General features: G+C 37.2%; 1 long non-coding RNA gene across 1 annotated transcript in view; it reads left to right on the top strand.

Moving 5' to 3' along the window:
* Positions 1-25,416, top strand: part of LOC308657668 — a 38,360-nt gene extending 12,944 nt beyond the window's left edge. The window contains exons 2-3 of the long non-coding RNA XR_014024033.1: positions 23,630-23,700; positions 24,654-25,416. This is a non-coding gene — a long non-coding RNA (uncharacterized lncRNA). The remainder of the gene's footprint in view (positions 1-23,629; positions 23,701-24,653) is intronic.
* Positions 25,417-25,902: the final 486 nt, after the last annotated feature.

Here is a 25,902-nt window from a genome sequence, read left to right as displayed (position 1 = left end):
CCAAAACAGTCAGACAAAACAAACATAAAGATAATAGCACAATAACAAAGGGACATGAATAATTGGAATGCCTCCTCAGTCAGTACTTTTGCTTCTACTAAAAGATTACACTATGATAAATATTATTACCCTCAAGATCAATGGAATGAAGAATCTGCCAAATCTAACTCAATGCCAGGAAAATCTATATTGTATTTACACATTTCAGGTGGAACGATCCAGTATTCATAGCACAAAGCATTTGTATTCTCTTTTCTACACTCTCACCTCAATTTCCTTCTAGAACCAACACTATTTGCAAGACATATTGGCAGAAAGCTCCTTGTTCTTAGAGCTGATACAATAATCACCACACAAAATACTTTAAGGATCGTGCACCAGTCATCCTTAAAGCCAAGACTCAGAGAAGACACTCATCCTGCACCTATTGCTTCTTTCCTTTTGTGCCATTCTCCCTGAAAGAGTTAAATATATTCACCCTTCCTATATTGTAAGCAGATAAACTGAGTAGATCAAATGGATTTGTAAACATTTATTGGCTATTTTGGTAGAGCTGTGCAATATAATCATGGAGTCTGAACTCTGCCTTTATTAGCCATGCAAAATTCCCCAGGTCAGTATTTACATTTTAGCAGCTTATTAAGCTTCTAGATACTATGATTCAATCAGCTTCACAGAATCCATTTTGGTATGGCTATGCTGACACAGAAATGATGGAGGGCAAATAGATTCAAATTAGTCAGACTGCAGTCACACTGGCATACCACTTCACCCTTCATTTACTTCTGAATTTGGACACATCCCATGCAGCCTTATTTGCATCCAGAAGACCCAGAATGTACTCTGATAAATTGAGCAACCCAAATGTATCATGGCTATTCAGAGAAAAAGTTATGAGGAATCTTGTTAAGAGCTGCCTGTCATCAGTTCCCAAACTAACACAACCTTACTACACATGTGAGGGGGTCAGTGACCCCCAGCCAATGATTCAATGAACAGAAACAAGCCTTGCACTTTGGTAGAATGACTGGATCATGATGACAATATGTGAGTATAACCAAGACAAAGACAGATCATTTCCATTTCAAGGAGTCTATTCTTCACCTGATCCCAAAGAAGCTCAGAGGTAGCAATTTTCAGAACTCTTTATGTACTTTCTCTCTTAAGCAGAGTAGAAAATACGTCCAGAGAAGATAACTGTGACATCACATGCTATCGTGATCCAGTTGAACCCACAAGGAGTTTCTTTCATTCTATGCTATATTCCTCCCCCTAAACATCTATTAACCTAATCAATACAAATTAAGATCCACTCACTGATGTATTTTATTCATCTTTAATATCTCTAAAAGAAAAATTTTGTAAAGAGCCAGTAAATATAAATTTGTTCATGTCTTTACTGTCTACAGAAATATCTATATGCCCAGATGCTTTCTTGGGATTTCTGAAATAATGAACCCTTTCAGCTTACATGTAGTTAAACATTTATCAATGGTATTAACACAACGGTCAATACAAAAAAAACAGTGATACTGAATGGTTTTAGAAAACATAGAGTCCTAGAACTGTATTCTTATGCCTGAACTCTGGGTTTTCATGCTTGTTTTAAAATATGGTAATGTAGATTTTTTTCCACTGAAACATTTATTTGGCTAGATTTGAGTAGACCTAAATATTAACCTAAGAAAGCGGGTCTGGGTCTATATATATACATAAAATCATTATTTCTTGGTCAATTACCACTAAAAATTCCACATGTTAATGAAAGAGTGATATGAAGTATGATTGATATTAAGCTTATTTTCTTGAAATATAACTGAATAGAAACATGAAAAGACTAAATCAACTGACAGTTCATGTATTTAAGGGGAAAAAACCCAAACTACACAGAGTCTTTCCTTAATCTGCCAATTACTGTATCATAGTCTAAGAAAGCACCTGAATCTCTGTACCTAAGGATTCTCACTGTGAGAGACTAATGTCTCAATAACCCTATGCTATGTAACAAATATTCCCCAAAGCAATGATTTTAAGCAACAATGACTTATTATTTCTTACAATTTTGTGGGTTTGATGGGGCAGGTCCTCTTTGAGGAGCTCATGCATCAATAAAGCAGTTAACTGGGCTCAAAGGTCCAAGATGGTATTGGCTGGAGTATCACCATTTGCCTCCTCGTGATCTCTCATCCTTTGGTAGACTAAACTATCTTTTATATCAGGGAATCACAGGGAAATGTATCAAAAGAAAGTACATTAAAAACAAAAAAAAATCTAGGATTCACACAACATAGCTTTTGCCACATTCTGTTCATCAAAGCAAAACAGATCTGGCCCGAAATCAAGAGGACAGAACAAAAGATTCCACCGCTGGATTAAAGGATCATAAAGTTATATTGCAAAAGAGCATACAGACTGAATGGAAATAAGGAGCCTTTCAGGAAATATAATTTGTTTCTAAAACCACCAGGAGACCATCCTAGTCCTCTCTGCCTCTGTCTCTAGATTTCTTTTATCTACAGCACAGGAGATTCCACAGTCACAGTTCAGTCAGATTGAACGGTTGGTTCAAGACTGTTCCTCTGCACTGGCTTTTGCCCACCTGTAAGACACACTCTGACTGCCCAAACTTAACAAGGATAATGTACTGTATTCTGATGCTTGCACTTACCTAGTATCCATTCCTTGTTTCTCTTCTTTGAAAACTGCCTCATCCTTACTCTTTGTACTTGTGGGTTAACTGAAGCCAACCCTAACTCAAGTTTGAAGGTGGGCATTTGATCTTATTGAAAGCTAATTAGCATATTCACAAGTAGGTATATAACCTAATTGCCCCAAAACTGTCAGTCATAGGGCTTTTTAGCACTCTTGAGGAGCACTCATTTCTGAACAGGACCTGCTTTAGGAGCTACTGACTGTCTTACCAATACCAATAGCAAACTAGCCTGAAAGTGAAACCAGCACAAAGCAAGCAGAGAGGTGAGAGAAACTAGGTCTGAATGACAATGCTTGAGGCTCTATCTCCCTCAGACTTTTGTTGTTGTTGTTGTTACATATGCTAATAAACTTCTCTTTTGCCTTAAGCTACTTTTAGTTGGATTACTCTTCATTCATGATTGAAAGTGTCCTAACCAACACAAAAAAGGAGAATGCAGAGGATGTGGGAGTGTCTTGGAAAAACAGGACAGGACTTGACAGCAAAATAGCTGCTGACTTTTTCAGAGGAAGAATGAAAACGGAGTTGCTATGTGTTTTCTTGCCTTCTCTGCCACTGAGCCTAAAATCCATCTTACCTTTCAACAAGCAGAGCCAGCAGCACTAGTCTTCTAATATGGTGAAGATATATCAGGGTTCTATTATAAATAAGGATGGAGAATATTATATGAATAACTCTGGAACATAATTTTAAAAAGTTCTCTTTTAGGACCAAAATAAAAGAGAAGCATCTTGGTATTTACAGAGCATTAAAGAGATAGATAATAGCACATGATTATCTAAAACATCAGACAAGATACTTCTTGGGTACAAATATTCAAGGTTCAAATGCTGGACTAGAAAACAAATGTGTCACTAAGTGTATTATAGTTCCCCAGGGAAATAGAAGATAAATACATATATACATATATCTCCCCTATTGCTGCATGTATGTACATATATGGATAGAGAGAAAGAGAGGTAGGTAGGTAGGTAGGTAGGTAGGTAGATAGATAGATAGATAGATAGGGGCAGGGATTTTAAGGAATTGGCTCACAGAATTATGGAGATTGATAAGTCCAAAATCTGTAGGATGAGCCATCTCAGTGAAGACCCAGGAAGGCCTCCCCATGGCAGTTCAAGTTCAAATGGTTGGTCTCTAGTTTCATTCAGGGTTTCAATTTATTGGATGAAGTTCACCCACATTATGGAGGGCAATTTGCTATACTCAAAGGCTATGGATTTAAATGTTAATTTCATACAAAAACACCCTCACAGAAACACCCAGAATAATGTCTGACCTAGTGGCCCTGCCAAGTTGACACATGAAATTAACTTTTACACCAAGTATAGGAACAAGTCTTAATACATTTCTCCATGTCATCATCTGAACTTTTTTTCTGGCTTATAAAATCAAGATCTATAGGAAAGTGACCTACCAGCATGCTATCATTGACTTTCAAGCCTGAAATACAATGGAAATATAGGTGGATATAACAGAAAGAACATTATCCCTGGAGTAAGATCTGAGTTCTAACTTAAACCAAGTCATTTCACCAAACTTGACCTCAGTTTCCTTACCTACCAGGCTCAGTTTCCTGAGGCTGGTAGATTTGGTGATACTAAGGCAGCTTCTAAATCTAACATTCAATTATGTCATGGTTTCAATCTCCTCTTGTTAAGGATAAGCAAACTCCCTCCTTCCTAGAATCTTTACAATCTATATATATAATACTTATTCCAAATGCCAAATTGGATACTCTTCTCTTTTCTAGCTCCAACCTTTATTCTATTTAAATAGAAGTGGGACATGTGCTGCTGAGAAGGACAACAACAGGGGTCCGTGGGTGTTGGCAGCAACCTATCCAAGGTAACACTGAGCCACTAGAGGCAGCCCACATTGAGGAATTTTCTCAGCTAAATCAGGTGAAAGTTTTGCTTTTCCAGTAGAAAACAACTTAGATTCCAAAGACAGTATTGATGACAAAAACATCTTCTAGCCCTTCTCTCAGAGCTAATTACATTCTTGAGAAATTTCTGCTCAGAGAAAGAAGATATTTCAAGATGATCATGAAAAATTTGACAGCAATAAAGTTAGCAAGATGGTAGAATCATATGTCTCCAAAACAATAATAATTTCACAGCCATCTATGGACATGAGTGATTTTTATGGGAGCTTTGAGATTTGGGTAGGAAGCTATGAAATTATGCTGGAACCCAAGACTAGAAGGGCCATTTTGAGGGGTTAGACTCGTGCCCTGGGTTCTGATCTAGAAATAGTCTTGTTTCCCAATGGACTTGGCTACTGCCCTGTTTGGCCTGGTTCTGCCACTAGAATCATCTACCAAGGGAGTCATTTCTATGCAGGCCTTAGATTATAGACCCACTGATCTAGACCCTGGCTTTGAACCCTGAAATGACCCTGAAACTCAGATCCAGCATCTCTCAGTGGCAGCCTGAGAGCAGTTTTGCCTATGTAGGGACGAGGAGGGAAAGACAACCATTCATGACCCTGCAGGCCAACCTGATGACCTGAATCCCACACCAAATCCAAAACAGCTTTGTAATTCTGATCCATCCTCTCTCAGTTACAGTCTGGGAGCAGGTTTCCCACTCAAGGACCTACCAGGAAATGCCTTTTGCTACCCCCAGAAGCAAGCCTGCAAATGTCAGTCTTAGATGTGAACCTTGAGATAGTAGCCCTGAGACTTGGTCCCAATCCCTCTCATTCTTGATACAGAGTCAGTCCTGTCTGTTTAATGACCTGCAGGAGTTTTATCAGAGACCAAGAAGGAGCTGTTCCATCATCATACACAGTAAATAAAAGGACCACCATCTATGGACCCTTAAGCAGACCTTCATCCCAGCATTAGCCCTCCAAGTTCTCAGAGGCAATCCAATTCACCAAGAACCATAAAAGAACCATGCCTGTTCAAGCCCCTGTTAATAGCCCACCAACCATGGAATTGACAGTTGACCCAACAATGCTCACATGACCCAGTTTGAATCCCATTTGATCACAATTCCAAAGGCAATCCCTTCTGCCCAGGTGCCCAAGAAGAGAGGGTCTTTGCCTGTGGAAACCAGTCTGTAAATCTGGAAGAGGCATTTGCTTCTTCAAATGCACAGATACCAATGCAAGTGTTTGTGGAGCACAAAGAATCAGCCAATCATGACACCACCAAAATAAACAAATAAAACCCTAGAAACTAACCCCAAAGAAATGGAGATCTACAAACAGCTGACAAAGAAATAAAAATAATCATCTTAAGGAAGTTTAATGAGATGCAAGTAAGGACAGACATCTAGACAACTAAACAAAGTCATAAACAAAATGTAAAATCTAGAAAAAAAATGGAAATCACAAAAAAAGAACCAAAAATATCCTGGACCTGAAGAATACAATGTAAAACTAAAAAAGTTTTATTTCAATGGCAAAATTAATCCTGCAGCAGAAAAAAAAAATAGCAAACTCAGAGACAGGTAATTTCAAATTATAAATTAGAGGAATGCAAAGAAAAAAGAATGAAAAGGAGTTAAGAAAGTTTAAAAGATAGGTGGAACACTAGCAAGCATACCAAATATGAGTTACAGAAGTCCCATCTGGAGAAGAAAGAAAGAAGAAAAAAAACTTAAAGAAGTAATGACTGAAAACTTCCAAAACCTGTGAGGACACGGACATCCAGATCCACAAAGCTCAAAGGATAATGAGCAAGATCAACCTAAAGCAATTTGATCAGGTGAATTACAATCAAATGTCCAAAAGTCAAAGACCAAGAATCTATGTGCAGCAAAATAAAAGAGTCTCATCACAGAAAAGGAATCCTCTATAAGACTATCAGCAAAATTAGAAGAAACCGTACAGGTCAGGAGGGAATAGGATAATATATTCAAAATGCTAAAATAAATAAATAAAACCTTGTTTTAAGCAGCTTTTTGATGCTGTGACTAAAAGAAACAACCAGCACAACTATAGAGAAGGAAAAGTTTTTTTAGGGGCTCACAGTTTCAGAGGTCTTAATCCACAGACAGCAGGCTCCATTCCCTGGGGATAGAGGTGAGGCAAGACATCATGGCAGAAGAGGATGGCAAAGGGAAACAGCTCACAGGGTGATCGGAAAGCAAAGAGAGACTCCATTCTCCAGATACAAAATACATTCCCCATAGTCACGCCCCCCCAATGAACTGCTTCCTCCAGCCACACCCCACCAACCTCCAGTTACTTAAACTCAGTTAATCCCATCCCGGGTTAATTTCCTGATTAGGTTAAGGATATAACCCAATTATTTCTCCTCCAACCCTTCTTGCATTGTCTCACACATGAGCTTTTGGGGGTCATCTCATATCTAAACCATAACAACCTGACAACTAAGAATATTATCCCCAGAAAAGCTGCCCTTTAGAAATGAAGGCAGATTAAGATATTTAAAGGCCAAAACAAACAAAAACAGAAACAAACAAAAAAGTGAGTTCATTGTTACTGGCCTGCCTTATAAGAAATACCAAAGGAAATTCTTGAAGTTGAAATAAAAGGATGTTAAGTAACAACATGAAAACAAAAAAAAAAAAAAAACCAATTGGTAAAGAAAAATAAATAATCAAATTCATAATATTCTAATATTGTGATGGTGATACAGAAATCACTTTTAACTCTAGAATAAAAGTTAAAAGACAAAATGGTTAAAAATAACTATAGCTGCTGGCACTTGCCTGTAATCCTAGCAGCTCAGTCCAAAGCCAACCTCAGCAAAAGCAAGGCACTAAGCAACTCAGCGAGACCCTGTCTCTAAATAAAATACAAAAAAAAAAAAAAAAAAAAAAAAACCCTGCTGGGGCTGTGGCTCAGTGATCGAGTGCCCTTGAGTTCAATCCCCAGTACCCAAAAAGTAAAAAATAAAAATAACTATAGCTACAATAATTTGTTAACGGATATAAGAAGTAGTATGACATCAATAGCATAAAATGGGGGAAGGGAATAAAACAGAAACTGCAAAGTTTTTGTAAAATAAGTTGTTACCAGTTTAACATGATGCTTTTATAATAAGAATTTTCTTATCAGGGATTGAACCCAGGGGCACTTAAACACTAAGCTACATCCCCAGTCCTTTTTTTATTTTTTATTTGGAAACAAGGTCTCACTAAGTTGCTTAGGGCCTTGCTAAGCTATTGAGGCTAGCTTTGAACTTGTGATCCTCCTGCCTCAGCCTCCTGAGCACTGGAATTACAGGTATGGTCCACCACACGTGGCTGTAATAAGATATTTTATGTAAGTCTTATGATAACCACAAAGAAGAAACCTCTAGTAGGTATACAAAATAGAAAGAGAAAATAATAAAAGCAGACCATTACCAAAAAACAAATAAACAAATTATAAAACAAGACAAGTTTATGAGGTCAAACAAATTATCATACAGAAGCTCTCTTTGAAAAACATCTTAAAGAGATATACTGCAACGCAACAAAGTGTGAATCCAGGAGGAAATAAGGAAGTGTGGAAAATAAGAAGAGGCAAAAAATTTAATTTATTGTTATGTAATAAGCAATAACTATAAAAGTATACCCATATAAACCTAAGAAAAAATTCTAAATAATCATAATATAATAATGAGGTTTGAGGGAAGATACCAGAGAGAAGTAAAAGAAGCTAAAATATGCTAAGGTTCTTTTCACTTTCAGTAAAAAAGTATACTGATATATATCAGTAAAGTATATATAATTATACATATATATATATGTGTGTGTGTGTGTGTGTGTGTGTATAATTGTCAGTAAATTTTTCACTGTTTTGTTGGGAAAAATAAGTACTAATATAAATCTACTAAGTTGGGAGTATACCACAAGAATAAATAGAAGAATATATATAAGAATATACAGCTTCCAAAATGGAAGAAAATTTTTCATCTTCCAAATAGGGTGCATAAAAGAATAAATAAATGAATGAAAAGGAACAATAGTAAATAGAAACCAAGAACACAGTATTATAGATACAAATCTTAATAAAAGTACCATGAATATAAATGGATCAAACTCATAAATCAAAAGACAAAGAATCCCCAGATAAAGATTATAGGGGTAAAGAAAGCAAGTAAAGAAAGTATATAGAAATGTTGATGATAATGGGATGGAAAAAATATATATCAGTAAAATAAGAACTAAAACAAATTCAAGTTACAGAACTAGAGGTGAAAAAATGTCTTATGGGAAAGAGCAACATCATATATTAAAAGGAATATAAGCCAGGTGTGGTGACACAACCTTTAAGCCCAGCAACTCATGAGGCTAAGGCAGAAAGATTGCAAGTTTGAGGCCAGTCTCAGCAACTTAGTGAGGCTCTAAACAACTTAGTAAGACCCTGTCTCAAAATAAAAAAAGGGCTTGGGATGTACTTCAGTGGTAAAGTGCCCCTGAGTTCAATCCCCAGTACACCCCTCCAAAAATTATATAGTATTACGCAGATAGAATTATGAGTACATGTATATATGTAGCCTTGAAATGTATTTTTAAGTGAGTAAAAATAGGAGACAAATACATAAATCAGTACCTTTAGGCAAAGGTTTTAGCATATTGTGTCAGCTTCCCATTACTGTGACAAGTTACAGGAAACACTCAACTTAAAAGGCAGAAAGGCTTATTTTGACTTGGCCCCATTGCCTTTGGGCTGCAGTGAAGCAAAACATTATGGCAGGAAATATGTTGTGGAGCAAAGCTGCTTACCTCATGGCAGCTGGGAAGCAAAGAAGACAAAAAGTGACCAAGATCTCATCATCCCTCCAAGGGCACACCCCCAATGACCTAACTTTGTTCCACTAGGCTCCACCTTTAAAAGGTTCCACCACCTCCCAATAGTGCCACAGAATGGCAACCAAGTCTTTAACCAAGTCAGCCTGTGTGGAATACTCAAGATCTAAATTGTTGCACATTCTGTTCTCAGAAACTGCTAGATCAACAGACAAATATATCAAATGAAAGACAGATTAATTCCATGAAACATAAGTTTAATCCCATAGACTACTGTAGCCAGAACACTGATTGCATAAACATTTTTTGAGTCTGCAGGAAAACTCACAAAAATTCATATTTTAGAATATTTTTCCAAATTTAAAACTCACTAGGTTGGCATTTTGCTTAAAATTCAATGTCTCAGACTCCCTCTTGAGAATTTCATAATCTCTTTTCAAAGAGATGTCCTTTAAGAACATAGGCTAAAACTAAATACTAGCTTATATGCTATTTTATAACTTATCTTACTCTTCATTTCTTCTATTTCACTTAAATTAAGAAGATAACCACTGCAATTATGTGGTATTGTCTTATATCTACCTCCCTTGAAATGGACATTACAACCTGAAACACATTTTTGACTACCTCTGGTTGTGTTAAATTATTATCTTTGTTATCATCAAAGGTTATCTGGTGTCATGAATGGTGAAGAAACTGGGTATTTTGAATCATGAATATGTTTTGACTTTAAAAGATTCATATTTACCCTAGAGTCACAATCCCACCCTCACATATCCAACAATAAGAGTGGGCAGTGCCCTATGGACTGTGAGATAGTTTTGATGCCTAATAAGTTCCAAGGGAAACATATTCAATTTTTGAAATAATTCTAGGTAAAATATTCACTATATACCAAGAGGCTAATAGTAATTATCTCTGGCGATAGTATAAGGGTTAATTTTTTTTTCTTCTTTGTACCTTTTTTTGCATTTTTAACATTGTCTATGATGAATATGAGCTATGTTAGTAATATAAATGTTAACTTAATTTTTAAAAATCTACCTAATATCCCTAGGTCTACCATAAAATTCTCCAGTCTAACATAGCAATTAAGCCATTTCAATAAAGCAATGGGCAGTATGAGAACATGAAGCATCAAAATTCAAAACACATAAAAACCCCATGTTCTCTGAACTAAAATTTTTCAATTCTCTCTTAAAGTCACTAATTTCCCAAACATTCAAGATATATTTTTTTAAAAGAAAGAAAGAAAAGAAACAGTAAGGGAAATGTGAACAAGCACTCCTAAATCAATCCTGCTATCAAATTCTATTCCCATTCAAATGCTCCCCCAAGAGCTTTAAAACCTCAGTGGTGAACAGTGTTCTCCAATAAAGTGCACCATTTTGTTCAGTGCCAAAAGATTAATAAAACTTAACCAAGATAATTACTTAAAAGTAGTCTCCGTTGAGTGAGTCAGGGTGGGAAAAGACTCATTCCTGTTAGCAATAATTATCCCTGGGTAAATTATTTCCTAACTATTCTCTCTAGGGTACCTTCTTCTAGAGAACTCTTACAAAGAAACCAGTAGACTGCTAGGGTTTATTTTAAGGTCATAATCCTCTCGCCAGTCTATGTCAACCTAGAAGTTTTCTTTCATATCCTCTTTTTTATTTTTTTAGACCTTCCCAGGGTATATTCTTCATTTTCTCCAACTAAAAATTAATAGCAATGACATCAGTAACATTAATGGAATACTTAGCATAACAACCTGCATATAAACAGTGCTCTTTAGTCATCCATTTATTTACTTATTGTTTTCTTCCCCTAACACATATTTATTGAGTACCCACCCTTGCCACACACCATACTAGGTTCTTAGTGCACCTCAGTGAAGAAAGCAAATAGATATACCTGCTCACATGAGTGTCCATTGCATGGAAGATACAGAATAAACTGAACAAATTAGTGAATTTTATAGTATGTAAGGAGGTAGCAGTGCCAAAGAAAGCAAGCAGGGAGAAGAGATTAGGAGTGCCTGGCAGGGGGAGGGAAAGACAGCTGATACATACTGCCTTGTTAAATGGGTGATCAGGACAGGCTTCATTCAGAAGGTAAGATTTTAAAAAGGTTCGAAGGGAAGGAAGTTCAACAAGAAAATATGAAGGAAGAGCATTCTAGGTAGAGAACATGGTTAGCACAATGCCCCAGAGCAAGAGTGTAAGTGATCCATTCAAGGAATAAGAAAGCTCAACAGCCTTTGGCAGGGTGAAACAGGAAGGCCACAAAAGGAGATGAGGCCAGAGAAGTAAAGAGAAAATGGATTGCCTAGAGCCTTTGTAAGGACTTCATTAGTTTTTTAAGAGAAATGAAATCCACATTAAAATGATATGATCTGACTTGGAGTTTTAGGGATTTCTTTGACAAACTCAAGGCAGACTAAAATTGGAGAGGGAAATGCCGGAACCAGGGTAGAGGGTGAACTCAAATCAAAATGGTATCCACAAAAGTAGCTGGATTCAGGATATTCTTTTTAGGCAGAGCCAAATGGGTATGTTCTCTGAGAGAACAAGGTGACTTCAAAAGTTTTGGCCTTGGCACCTGAATAAAGTTGCCATCACTGACATGGGTGGGCTATGGACAAAGCAGATTTGGGGGGAAGATCAAGTCTTCATTTTTGGACATGCTGAGTTGGAGATATCTTAATAGCCATCCAAATGGAGAGGTCTAATAGGCACGGGATATATGGGTCTGAAGTTTGGGAGAAAGGTCTGTGTTGGAGAGAAATGTAGAAGTCATTAGCATATGGGTGGTATTTAAAACCATGTGGCTGGTTGATGAGAGAAAAAGTAAGACAAAGGTAAGGAATAGAGGGAAGAAGGAAAGAGGGGGTGAAAGGAAGCAAGATAAAATCTGAGCCCTAAAACCCTTCAATATTAAGATCCCAACAGGGAGAAAGAACCAGTGAAGGAACCAAGGATTAAAGATATATGAAGCAGAAGAAAACTAGTGTAGTGTATAATCCATACGGTGGCCAGGTTCTGTTATTATTTCCATCTTATGGACAAGAGGACTCCGAAAAGTAGACACAAAAGATTTATGCTGTTCAAGGTCACATAGCTCTGTTAACTGAGTTTGACTCAGTTTTATGATTCTGTAATTCATATTCCAATCCAGAATACTAAACTAATACCTACCTAATCTTCAAGGCAACCTCTTCCCTGAAAATAATTGCCTTCTTTATACACTTCTCAAATGTTCATTTGCTGACAGCCTGTTACTTTAGGGCTCAAATATTTGGATATCACTGTCCATTTTCCCACTGTTTCCTGCAGATATTCTTCATTCTTTCTGCTCTCACTTTGTTTAAATGTGCCTTTACTTCTTCGAGGTACATTGCATTCTCGGTAACTCCTTCTAGCCTTCTATGTTATCATCATATGTTGACCTGCAGGTCACTTCTCAAGATCCCTTGAGGACTAAGAAGCTGAGTTAATTTTTTATCAATGTGGATGATTATCTAAGCCACTTCCATTTATAGGCTCTAAGATGCAAACACTTTGTCCTGAAAACTCAACCTCCTGGACTTTTGTATGGCTCACTCTCTCAGTCCCTCCACCTTCTGACCCTTCCAGGTTCTTTTCTTTGGACACCTTCAACTGTGCAGCCCTCCTGCAGCCATCCCCTTCTCTCCTACCTCTCAGCTGAAAAGGATGGCTAAGGGAGTCACAGAACTATACCCACTGCCGCCCGTTATGCTTCCCAATCTCAAAAGGACCCCAGTGTTTCCAAGCGATATTTTTTTTCTTCTTGTCTTTGTTCAGTTTTCTCTCCCTGAGCAGTTATTCCACGCTTTCATCACTCTAATGAATACTCACTCACCATCGCCACTACGTGCTCCATCCCCATCCAGATCATCAGAAAACCTTAGCTCTTTCCGATTTCAAAGAGAAAATAGAAGCCATCATACAAAAAAAAAAAATCCCTCTACCCCCAAACTCTGGCCCTGCAGATTAATTCATTTGCATCTATCTCTATTTCTTCCTTTCTTCCTGCTCCAGAGGAATAGATGTCATGTCTTTTGTCTAAAAATGATCCCTTCACTGTGTTCTAGATTCCATCACCTCTTACCTCTTCCCTAGTCACACTCCATCACTCATCCCATCTGTCTCCTAGGTCATTAACCTTTATCTCTCCTTTGCCTCCTCCCTGCAGCAAATAAATATGCTCTAGTGGAATAAGACAACCTAATGTACACGTGTACACAGACTTTTCTTCTAACTCTTTTGATCAGGAATGCTTTCTCTTCTACCTCTTCAAAGAATCCTACTATTTATTCTTTACAGAATTGGCTCAAAAATTCCCCATATTCCCTAGTTTTGGTATAATCCTTAGGTTACTTGTCTCATTTGATATTATACTATAGTTTGTCCTTCCTTCCTTTGTGTTTTCCTTTCAACAAACACTTTCATATAGCCCTTATAATATCTCAGACACTGTTCTAAATGAATATTAACTACTACTTATATGAACCATTATTATTAAATCATTTCATAATATCAATAATTTAAAATTTTGCTCATTTGGATATTTGTATATATATTGCTGTATTATATAACAACAAAGTCTTTTCAAAAGTCATAATGGTATCTCTTGGCCTTTCCCTATTACACCCTCCCAGACTGGGTATGCACTTTGTTCATAATAGGTATTTTTATGGAGGTGAGCTGAACCTCTTACAGTCTTCATGTCAATGTTGAACATGCCATATCCTGTCTCATTCTTTAAAGTGAAGATACATCTTATCTGATCTTATGATGGACTGGAAAAAATCACATAGTCAAATCTATATTTGAAAATCTCTTAGAAAGGGAAGAGCTAAAGTCCTTCACATTGTCTTTCAGTTCATTTAGAATACCTAGTGTTCTCTCCACTATTGTAAGAGTTTTCTATTTCATCTCCTGCATGCAGGAAGTATGTTCTAAGACAATGATATATCTTTAAATCCTAGAATCACTTTCAGCGGGTAAGATAACTTATACAATGAGAGACATGTGGGAACTGGCACTGAGATCAACTGACAGAACTGTAGATTCGTATTTCCTAACCTGTAATCACTCACAAGATATGCTTGTCAAGTGGAATGGCAGGTAGAATTGCCCAAATTGCTGGTGCTACCATGTCTCATTGAATCTGAAGACATTAACTGTAAGACAAAATTGTGTGTGTGTGTATATATATATTAAAGAAATGTTAAATGCTACCAATCAAACTATACCATACCATCAGTTGTAAGAAGAATTCCAATTTTAGGGATGTTAAAAATTTGTATCTTAGGGGCTGAGGTTGTGGCTCAGTGGCAGAGCACTTGCCTCGCATGTGTGAGACACTGGGTTCAATCCTCAGCACCACATAAATAAACAAAATAAAGATATTGTGTCCATGTATAACTAAGAAAATTTTTTTAATTGTATCTTAGAATCAATAAGTACAGTATTAACATTTTTAAAACAACTGCAAGTTTCTTAAAAATAATAAACTTTATTTTGTATACTCTACAGATCCCTGTATATAGATCATTTTATTTAATTGAATCAAATTATATATATATATGCTATTTATTTATAGATAGATTTTATTTATATATACATAAAATCACAGTTTTCCAGTGGGTTATGAACCCTCTCTCAATGCATGAAGAGTTATAATGAACCAGTAGATTACAATGCTATTGCAATTTTAAAAGTACAAAGGAAATTTCAATCAAGTACATAAAGAAAATTCCTTGTTACTAGAAATACAAAGCCTGAAGCAGAGAGCATTTTGATCCCCCCAATGTAAATAAGTGTAATCTCATTAAGCTATAGTCTAAACACAATCTGGAATGGAAGGCAACGAATTCCCTGAGAATTATAGCTAGAACCGAGAAGGTAAGCAATCGACCATGCTTGGCCCATATGCAGGACTCCTGCCTATGCTGTCAATACCATCCACACTCCCTTACCACCTGAGCACTCTCTGTACACACACACACACACACACACACACACACACACACACACACACCATTCCTCAGTCCTACTAGGAAATGGATGCCACAGAAGGTTAGTCAGTCCAAGGCAGAATCTGGACCCATTTCACAAGATCAGGATTGCTGAAGTGAAATTAGACACCCTAATTTCAATTTACGTACAGTTAGATGAGTCAGATTTGGTTTACCTTGAAGATTATCTATCAGGTGAGAGCTGTTTAGGCTTCCAAACCTAAGTCTTGTGCTCCAGCATTTATGAGGCAGGACCATCAGTCAACTATTCAGATAATATTTTCTACTTAAAATTACTTTTTGGCCAGATATAGTGGTCCCTGCTTATAATCCCAGTGACTCAGGAAGATAAGACAGGAGAATCATAAATTTGAAGCTATCCTGGGCAATGTAGCAAAACCTTGTCTTTATAAAAAAAAATTAAAAAGATTAAAAATACTGAGATTGAAGTTCAGTGGTAGAGCGCCCTGAGTTCACTCCCCAGTACTACAAAAATAAATTAATTAAATAAATAAAGTAAAATTAGTTCTTAGTGCCTGTGTTCCTTCTTTTGTAAGTCCTAGAGAGTGATGGCAGGATTCCAGCAATAAAACTCAAAGCAAAACCCTTAAAGTAATCCTCTCTTATGATTTGGATGTGAGGTGTCCCCCAAAAGCTCACGTGTGAAACAATGCAAGAAGGTTCAGAGGAGAACTGATTGTGAGAGTCTTAACCCAATCAGTGATTAATCCTCTGATAAGGTATTAACTTAGTGGTAACTGAAGGCAGGTGGGGTGTGGCTGGAGGAAGTGGGAATTGGGGGAGTGGTTTGGGGGTATATATTTTGTATCTAGAGAGTGGAGTCTCTCTCTCTCTCTCTCTCTCTCTCTCTCTCTCTCTCTCTCTCTCTCTCTCCTCTCTGATCATTATGTGAGCTGCTTTCCTCTGCTACATTCTTCCACCATGATGTTCTTCCTCACCTCGAGCCCTGAGGAATAGAGACAACCTACAAGGAATAAGACCTCTGAAACCATGAACTCTTAAATAAACTCTTCCTCCTCTACAATTGTTCTGGTTGGGTTCTTTCAGTCACAGCAGGGAAAAAGCTGGCTAAAACAGCCTCCTTTCCCCAGCCCCACAACCACCCTACTGCTTTGGTGATGCACTATGGTTTCAAATATCTGAGTCTACGTCCATTTCATCTGAGTCCTCACCTTGCCTCCTTTCCCCAAATACCCAGTTGTTATATGTGGGAATACTGGAACAAATGCCTAGATTTATACCATGCAAACAGCTTTGACTCACACACAAAAAGTGAGAAGTGAGCTGTATGCACCAAGTCATTAATACCGTTAAGAAACTGCATGGAGATTCCTTGGAAAACTGGGAATGGAAACACCTCAGTCTATACGCAAAGGACTTAAAAACAGCATACTACAGGAACACAGCCACATCAATGTCTACAGCATGATAGCTAAATTGTGGAACCAACCTAGATGCCCTTCAGTTGATAAATGGATAAAGGAAATGTGGTGTATATATATACAGTGGAATATTACTCAGTACTAAAAGGGAATAAAAGCATGTAATTTGCAGGTAAATGGGGGGAGTTGAAGAATATAATGCTAAATGAAGTAAGCCAATCTCCAAAAACCAAATGCAGAATGTTTTCTCTGATATAAGGATGTTGATTCATAACAGAGTTAGTGGGGGAGGGGAGATGAACTCTAGATAGAACAAAGGGGAGGGAGTTGAAGGGAGAAGGCATGGGGGTAGGAAAGACAGTGGAATGAGATGAACATCATTACCCTGAGTACATATATGAAGACATGACTGGTGTGACTCTACTTTGTATACAACCAGAGAAATGAAAAATTGTGCTCTGTTTGTATAATATGAATTGTAATGCATTTTGCTGCCATATATAACAAATTAGAATAAAAAATAATTTTAAAAAAAGAAACTGCATGGATGGATGGACAGACAGATGAAACTGTAGTAAAACATAGAATGAGATAAAAGGACTCTTGGTGGAAATAAATTCTGAGAGTAGACCTTTGTCTTCATGGGTAAAGATTTATGTCAAACATTTTTCTAAGCTTCAGATTTTCTTGACAATTTCGCTATATATCATTAACTCTACAACATCTGCTGAGATAAAATTAAAACAGACCATCTTATATTGCTTTTCAGAAATACACAGGCTTTCCCTTCCCTAGAATCCTAGACTTTTGGAAATGGAAAGAATATTGGTGATCATTAAACCTACTCCAAATATTTTATAGATTAGGAAACTCAGATGGAAGGATTCTCCAGGACTTGACTAACTATATTCAGCCACTGGTTAAGAATCAGTGCATTAGGTAAATATGCTTTTACTAAGGAACACAACAACAAAGCCTGATCAGAATTTAAAAGTAGAAAACAAGAAAGAGAAGTCTCACTCTTTTGTTATTTGTGTGCAGGGAAGGTGTACAGAGAGAGAATGTGAAAAAGCATAGAATATATACAAATGGAATGTTAACAGGAACACTTGAAATAGTATATAAAGAAACATTTCAGGAAGCTGGAAGGCCCATGTAGTCATTGTTTAAGGAAACCAGCTTGATATTTCAGTGTAAAAGCAAGAGTGCCTGAAAACTGGGCAAGCCTCTCATTAGAAACCACTCTTCAATTCCACTTTTCAAGCCTCATCAGAATATCAAAGGAAACTGTACTTTTTTTTTTATTTATGAACTATCAGATATTCTTTTGTGGTCATCCTTGATTTATTCTGATAGCAGCTAAGTATTCTAAGTGCCAACTTTATCAGGTATATATATCCATATTCTGTACCTGGACATGCATACATTCAAATATCTATCTAAATATACAAATTTTTATTATAATTTGGTGTTTCAAAAACAGAGAAACTAATGTGGTGATGCAAATTTGAGTACTCTTTTTCAAAGGCTGCTGTGTTTACATGGATTTCTACACAAATAACTTGGGCTGATCTTTTAGAAAAAAAAATTAATCCCTCAGGAACACTCCTCTTAACAGAATCAACTTAATTTTATGTGACACTGTCCTTTCCAGAACTGCAAATTCAATGAATGCAGCAGGTCCTGATCTTGGTTTTTAACAGATGGCCTCAACAATATGACAGTAATAACATCTGACATGTGTTGTTTCAATGATCTCTCTTACTCTTGGAAAAGTAGGGAAGCGTTAGATCCCGTGTGTTCCTTCAGATTGTTATTTCTGGCACGATCTTCTTGGCATATGTTACGATAAACCATTCATAACAAATTAAATTTTCATTAAGGTAAAAAAAAAATCTTCATAATCCATAAGCCTACAATTTGTCTCAGTTCCCAAGGTAACATTTTCTGTTCAAAGGGACCAGTTATACAAATAATCGAGGAGGGGGCTGGTTTGTTTTTCAAGAACTAGCTGTTTTACTAAAGGGGGAGGAAGATGGGGCTCTGAGGCCTAGTATCTCAGAAATGGAAAAGGGACAAGATGCCTGAAAGATTCATGGCCGTGCTCTCAAAGCATTTTCCAGGGACACAGTAATCACAGGATCCCAGGAAGCACATCAAAAGACGCTAAGCCACACGATGCTTCTTGAATGGCACCACATGGGCTGGATATAAAGACCAGCTGGAGCAGACAGAATTCCTGTACCTTTAAGGTAGAGCTTTAGAGCTGATTGTCGCTGTAATTAACAGCTTCTTCTAACTGTGCAATGGAATTTTCCTGAAGGACTCGGTAGTTTTACTAACTGGCGGGTTTAGTAAAATGGGATTTCAGGCAGCACAGAGCTTTCAAACCAAAGTAGCTAAATCTAGTTAAAGCAGAAACATCAATGATTTTCAGTAAGCACACATCATAGAAACACCCGAGCATCGTAAACCACTGCTGATTGCTTCTTTCAGAAGCATGCTGAAACTAAGTGGGACCAGAGAAGACGGAGAAAGCTAGCCTAGGCCTCTCTCCTCCTGAGCTTGCACTTAAATCTCATATAAATTTTTTCCTATAGCAATGTATTCAAGCCTACTTAGTAACTGATTTCAAGGTACACTAGACATATTGGCTAACACCCGGGAGAGAATTTGAACAGGATTCTTGACCTTGCCTCACCCCTTAGCACAACCTTGACTTGGGTGAAATTTCAGAACCTGCTGTGAGAAAGGATCTCATCCTACATGAGCTTTAGGCTACCAGTGTGCTTCATTAGCCTCTTTTTAATATTTCCAACTGAAAGTTGACTATTCACAAAAAGAATATTATAATGTGTAAGTTGAATTCTGAAATAAGGTGGAACAAACAGATTTACTACTGAATGTCTTCTTATAATGAGTAAAAAAATTTATCTATGCTTATGAAATATAAACACCTCCTTTTTTCCCAAGTAGTGTCACATAGTAACCAAAGGAGAAAAGAAAACTAAAAAAAAAAAAAAAAAAGAAAAGAAACAAAATTATGTGAATATAATGAAAAACTAGGAGTTGGACAAGAATTTTCTGTGCTTGATGAATACCTAAAAGAAAAGGAAGACTCAAAGACCCAGTAAAAGGGGAGGTCACAGGACTATACACGGCCACACCACTGTGGAATATTTAACCCAAAAGGAAAGTACCAAGAAATCCATGTGCATAAAATTCAGTACTTCACAGATGCCATCAAAGAACTCACAGAAATCAGGGTTTGTGAAAGGAGGTGATGAGAAGAGCTGAGGGAACCAGGAAGCAAACACTTAGGGGAGCATCTAGGTTGGAAAGAGCAGCAGGTTGGACAAGGGCTGAGAAGAGGGCCATGTCCTGAGAAAATCCTGGAGACTGTCACACTAGCCTTGGCTGCTTAAATCCCTTGGAAGCAGCCAAATTCCCTTGGACCAAGTCCAAAATGAAATCAGCTTTTGTCACAGTCTGAGCTAAGTTACGTGGCTCTACAGCAAATTTTTACCTAAATTCACTTGAAAATTCATATGTAAAAAGTGGCACAAGGTAACGTTCTCCTAAGATTAATTTTGTGTTCAGTATATTTTCAAAAACATAGCAAATTAATCATCCTTTTAAAGAGAATGATGATTCTTCAGTGAGGCAGATCTGGGCGAGATAGAAACTCTGATAGGAATTTCTTAGATAAAGTGAGGTTTAGAGAAATAGTACTTTCATCAAAAGAACCAATTTTATACTAAATACAAATATCAATAAATGGATAAAAGCAAAATTTGGAAAGACTTCATTTTCTAACCACAATGCAATTAAAGAAGACAATGACAAAGATAGAATTTGCTAGATATTTAAAAATAGTCTACAAAACAAAGTTGGGTCAAAAAGGAAGCAAAAAGTATACTATTGAGGGAAACCACTAAAAACTAAAAATGACAATCTAATCTAAAAATTAAAATGACAGAATGCTGTCAATTTTTTTAAATTCTTCAATGAACTTAATTCAGAAGTGCTTTTGAAGTAATCAATGGCAAGTCATTATTTACACAATCTCTTTAATTGTCTGATGTGTTTGGGGCTAAAACATATTATATGCATGAGAAATAAGATTTTAGAGTTATACCTGTACTTTTTGGATTATATTAAATTGAAAATTAAAGGAGACTACAAAATAGAAACCAATCAATGGGTTCATAAAATCTTCCTTATTTATTTCAAGAAAAATAAACAGATAAATCATGGCCTATTTTCAGAATTTTGTGATCTCTGTACATTTCTGAATGTTCCTGAGCCTCAGATAACCTATTTCTTTTTTTTATTTCTTTTTTTTAAATTTAATTATTCTAATTTGTTGTATATGACAGCAGAATGTAATTTAATTCATATTACACATATAGAGTACAAGTTTTCATGTCTCTGGTTGTACACAAAGTAGAGTCACACAATCATGTCTTCATACATGTATTTAGGGTAATGATGTGCATCTCATTCTACTGTCTTTTCTACCCCTGTGCATCCTCCCTTCCCTTCCCTCCCCTTTGCCCTATCTAAAGTTCCTCTATTCCTCCCATACTCCCCTCCATCCCCACTATGAATCATCCTCTTATATCAGAGAAAACATTTGGTTTGGGGGGATTGGCTTACTTCACTTAGCATTATATTCTTCAACTCCATTTACCTGCAAATGACATGCTTTTCTTCCCTTTTAGTGCTAAGTAATATTCCACTGTGTATATATATCACATTTTCTTTATCCATTTATCATCTGAAGGGCATCTAGATTGGTTCCACAATTTAGGTATTGTGAATTGTGCTGCTATAAACATTGATGTGGCTGTGTCCCTGTAGTATGCTGTTTTACGTCCTTTGGGTATAAACTGAGGAGTGGGATAGCTGGGTCAAATGGTAGTTCCATTCCCAGCTTTTCAAGAAAACTCCATACTGCTTTCCATACTGGCTGCACCAATTTGCAGTCCCCCAAAATGCTGCCAATTTGAAAAGAAATAACGAGTGAACTATTTCAATGTAAGAAATTAGAGGAAGACAGTGCCTAAAATTCCTCCTGAAACTTGTTCCTTCCCCACTTCACCATCGTGGTCCCATCCCAACTTGCTGCGGCTCCAAATCTATGTGACATCCTTAATTCTGCCCTTTCCTTGTGCTATTAACTCCAATCTGTAGTTCAGTGTCAGTTGCACAGGACAAAGTCCATCATGCCTCCCTGAGAACATGGCAATGAACTTCCCACTGTTTTGCCCTGCCCCTGCCCTCTTAGAAATGACCCTCTCTATCTGGTTGTGGCCAGGAAACTTTTTTGGACTATTGATGAGATTTTATCATTCCTGTTAAGACAGGTCATGGTTTCCCCACTGTGTGCACATGAAAATCCAAAACTTCTTGTTAGCATTTCACCTCCAGACTACAGACTGGGACCAGAAACAGAGTTTGACTCACAGGCATGTTTAATTTGTCTTATGGGATATTTCAAAAGATTTTTGATTCATAGACAATATTAAGGAGATAGTGATTGCATATTAAAAACAGAAATTTCTGGGTTTTCTTGAAAGCTTGAAAAATCTGCCAAAGCAGGGCCCACATTTCCATGTGATAAGTGAAAACCTAGATGGGTCTTTATCATCTCATTTTGTCTTTACCTCACCTGGGTATCAATAGTTCTCTTTTTTTCTTTCCAGCTTTATTAATATATAAGTTACAAATAAAATAACCATGTACATTTGTGATATGCAACATTGTTTTGATAACCAACATCCTGTGTAAATGAAACTTTGCATCCCTTGACCAACATTTTCCCATTATCTCCTTCAATAACTCTTTGGTTAAATGTAAAGTCTTTTTCATGCCATAGTCATACTTTTGTCTATGTACGTATCTTTCAGTATATGAGAAGATGAAATCTGCACTGAGGGAGCCACACGTTTCCAACCCCTGAGGCACTTTGTGATACTTGCCCCAAACCTGGATTGAAATGAACAGTCTGCATGATATTCAATAAAATACCAAAAAAAGATTTCCAAAATTCCAGATGCTTAACAGCATTTGAATATTTGGCATCACAGAGGAAAAGAAAACTTCCATGATTAAAAAAAAATTTTTCACTTTTCATCATGATCAGTCAATATCAGGAGGGAGGGAGGGAGAGAGATGGGAGGAGGAGTTGGATCCTTGGTCAGTACTTCCTGTGTTTGGCACAAATAGGACACCAAAAGTTAATGTATAAAGTAAGGTTCCTATAAGGGCTGAAAACTGAATCAGAGAGAGAGAACATATGAAATAACCATAAAATAATTAACATCAATATCATATTCTATAGATAACTGCAGTAATAATTCAAGAAAGAAGAGAGCAGGAAGGTTGACAAGATCAAGGAAAATTCAAGATTAGAAAAGGGTCTTGGATGTAGAAATTCCAGTCAAAAACTTCAAAATGCACAAGGAGAGGAGGGGTGAAGCACAGAACACAACACATAGTTATATAATAAGACTCATCTGATCACGGGAAGGGGACCAACACAGTATAACGACATCTTCTCTGTTCATCACTTACATACTGATGTGTGTTCATTTGCATTTCTACATGTATGTGCTGGGGGAAACCCGGTCAGCCAGCCACAGACTATAAGCTCTCAGAGGGTGGGGACTACCTTATCCATGATTCACCTGAGCCATTTGTAGCATCTTTCCAAACCTCCCCAGACACCAAGCAGAAAGAAATGGTAATAACAATACATTGTCTTTAGATGGGGTTCTTTGTAAAGGAGTTGGAAGAATCTTACAACAGAAATTACATGGATTCTTATGTCTCCATAAGGTAAGTGGATAAAGAGCTTTTTATCTGTAATTCAGACAGGATGAATAAAGGTGTTAAGTGGCTTGTCCATGCCGTGTTTCTGGCTAAATTTCAGGTGACTCTCTATAATTATTTAGCTTTTCTGGAGGCTTTGGAAATTTTTCATCCTCTATCCCAGCAGTGTGCTTCCATTGTCTTCACCTCTCCCACTGCAAGCTAATCGGTCTCTGATAGTAGGCTGCAAGGGTGTCATTAGCCTCTCCCTACTCCATCAGCTCACCTCCTGCCAAAAAGAGCTTCAGAACAGTGGGCTACAAGTTTCCTATTTGACTTTCTTTCCTGATTTTTTTTTTTTAACTTTAGCCCGCTCTGGTTTTCCTGAACTAAGACTGTACATGGAAAAATTTGACTGAAAACCAATGATACCGTTTGATCCGTTCATCTATCCTTTGGTGTTTGAAGTCACATCAGGCACAAATCAGATTTTTAACAACCTTTGAACAAAGGAACCTAATGTTTCCGGTGAAATTATCAGTCAAGCCATGTTTTTAGCTCAAGTGAGGTATTGAACTTGTAGATCCTCTCCTTTTCAATCAATCCATGTAAATAACATTACAATCATTGCTGTTGTTTCAGTAGTAAAATAAACCTACAAGCCAAGAAAGCTGAGTTTTAGATCCAACTCTGCCATGACTTGCTAATTAATGAACAAAAAAAAAAAAAGAGCACAGGCTTTCAAATAGTACATACCTGAGCAAAAACACTAACTGTGATGTTTCACACAGAGGAAGTGTCTTAGCTTCTCTGATCCATCTGTAACATAAAAATAATACTATTTAATGTAGAAATTACATGGATCAGATGGGTTAGCTTATAAGATGCAATTAACAGTGCCCCATGAAAGAGTTGAACTAGATGAGTTTTAAGGTCCCTTCTGCTAACTAACATTTTATGTCTCTATTATTTTTTCCTAGGCACTATAAATTGTATCCCAGCCTGGTTCCTTCTCTTATCCTCCAAGCTGTATGGCTATAAATACTTCACTCCCACCTGTAGTCTCAAAATAGTAAAGACTCTGAGACTCTTATGACCAAACCTCCACATTGTAACCTATTTTCAAGAACTGAGTGGCTGCCTGATTTCTTGCCCTGTAAGGATTTCTTCATTTCCTCCAATTTCTCTCATGAGATAGAGGCCAGTCCTGAGTCTTATTGCCATAACATGGTCAGAACTACCTGCATAAGTCCTCCCTGCACTGACCACCTGCCTGCTTGGACACTCACTGCCAGTCTGCTGCCAGTTTGACAGCTCTAACCCACCAGCTAGGACATCTGTCTACAGACCACACTGCCAGGCCTCTGGATCCCAGCTACCCACCTCGAAGTGCTCCAGAGTGGCAGCCCCGCCCTCTTTTCTCCTACCCCTGTGGAGCCTTGTCCACCTGTGGGTCCTGGACTCACAACCTGAACCTGGACCTGTCACAGACAAGACCACAGACATTAACACAAAGATACAATATTGCTAATTATTTCTGAAAAGAATGCAGTTGCCTTATACCCTTGAGATGCACTATCTTCAGCTCCTCTATATTTAGACTATTTTATAGCCTATGTTTTTATTATCTAATTTGTTCCTTTCATTACTTACATCTTTATGGAAATACATATGGAGAAAAGAATACAAAACATAACTTCCTCTATAGCTCAGTGTATTATTACAAGACAAGCACATGGAACCACAGCAAGAGGCCTTCTCACCATGTCCTCCCAAGGTAGGAGAACAACTCCAGGGTTTCTCCCTCTTCTTAGAAGATGTCAGGCCTGTAGATTCAATCCCCATCTTTCTGACCTCATTAAAACCTAATTACCTCCTTAAGGTCCCATCTTAATTACAGTCACATGGGGGCTTCAACATAAGAATTTGAGGGGGGTATAATTTTCAGTCAAGCAGCTGTCTCAATACACAAAAAGAACACCAGAGCTTTGCCCTCATCTAACCCTCCAACATCCTGTCAGGTAACTACCATTATGATCCACTTTTTGCATATAATAAAAAAGTTCCCAGAAAGGATAAATAGTAGAAATTTGTAACATGTCTTCCTGCTGATTAAAATTCCCCAAAAGGCTTCTTATTATTCTTTTTTTCCCCTTCTTCTTTTTTTTCTATTATTCTTAAAATTATGCCCAACATAGTCTTCACTGTGGTGAGCAAGGTCTCCATTAC

This window comes from Spermophilus citellus (genome assembly GCF_964194105.1).
Source record: "Spermophilus citellus genome assembly, chromosome: 10".
Taxonomy (NCBI): domain Eukaryota; kingdom Metazoa; phylum Chordata; class Mammalia; order Rodentia; family Sciuridae; genus Spermophilus; species Spermophilus citellus.
The sequence above is the reverse complement of the archived record's forward strand: the minus strand, read 5'-3'. Positions and strand labels throughout refer to the sequence as shown.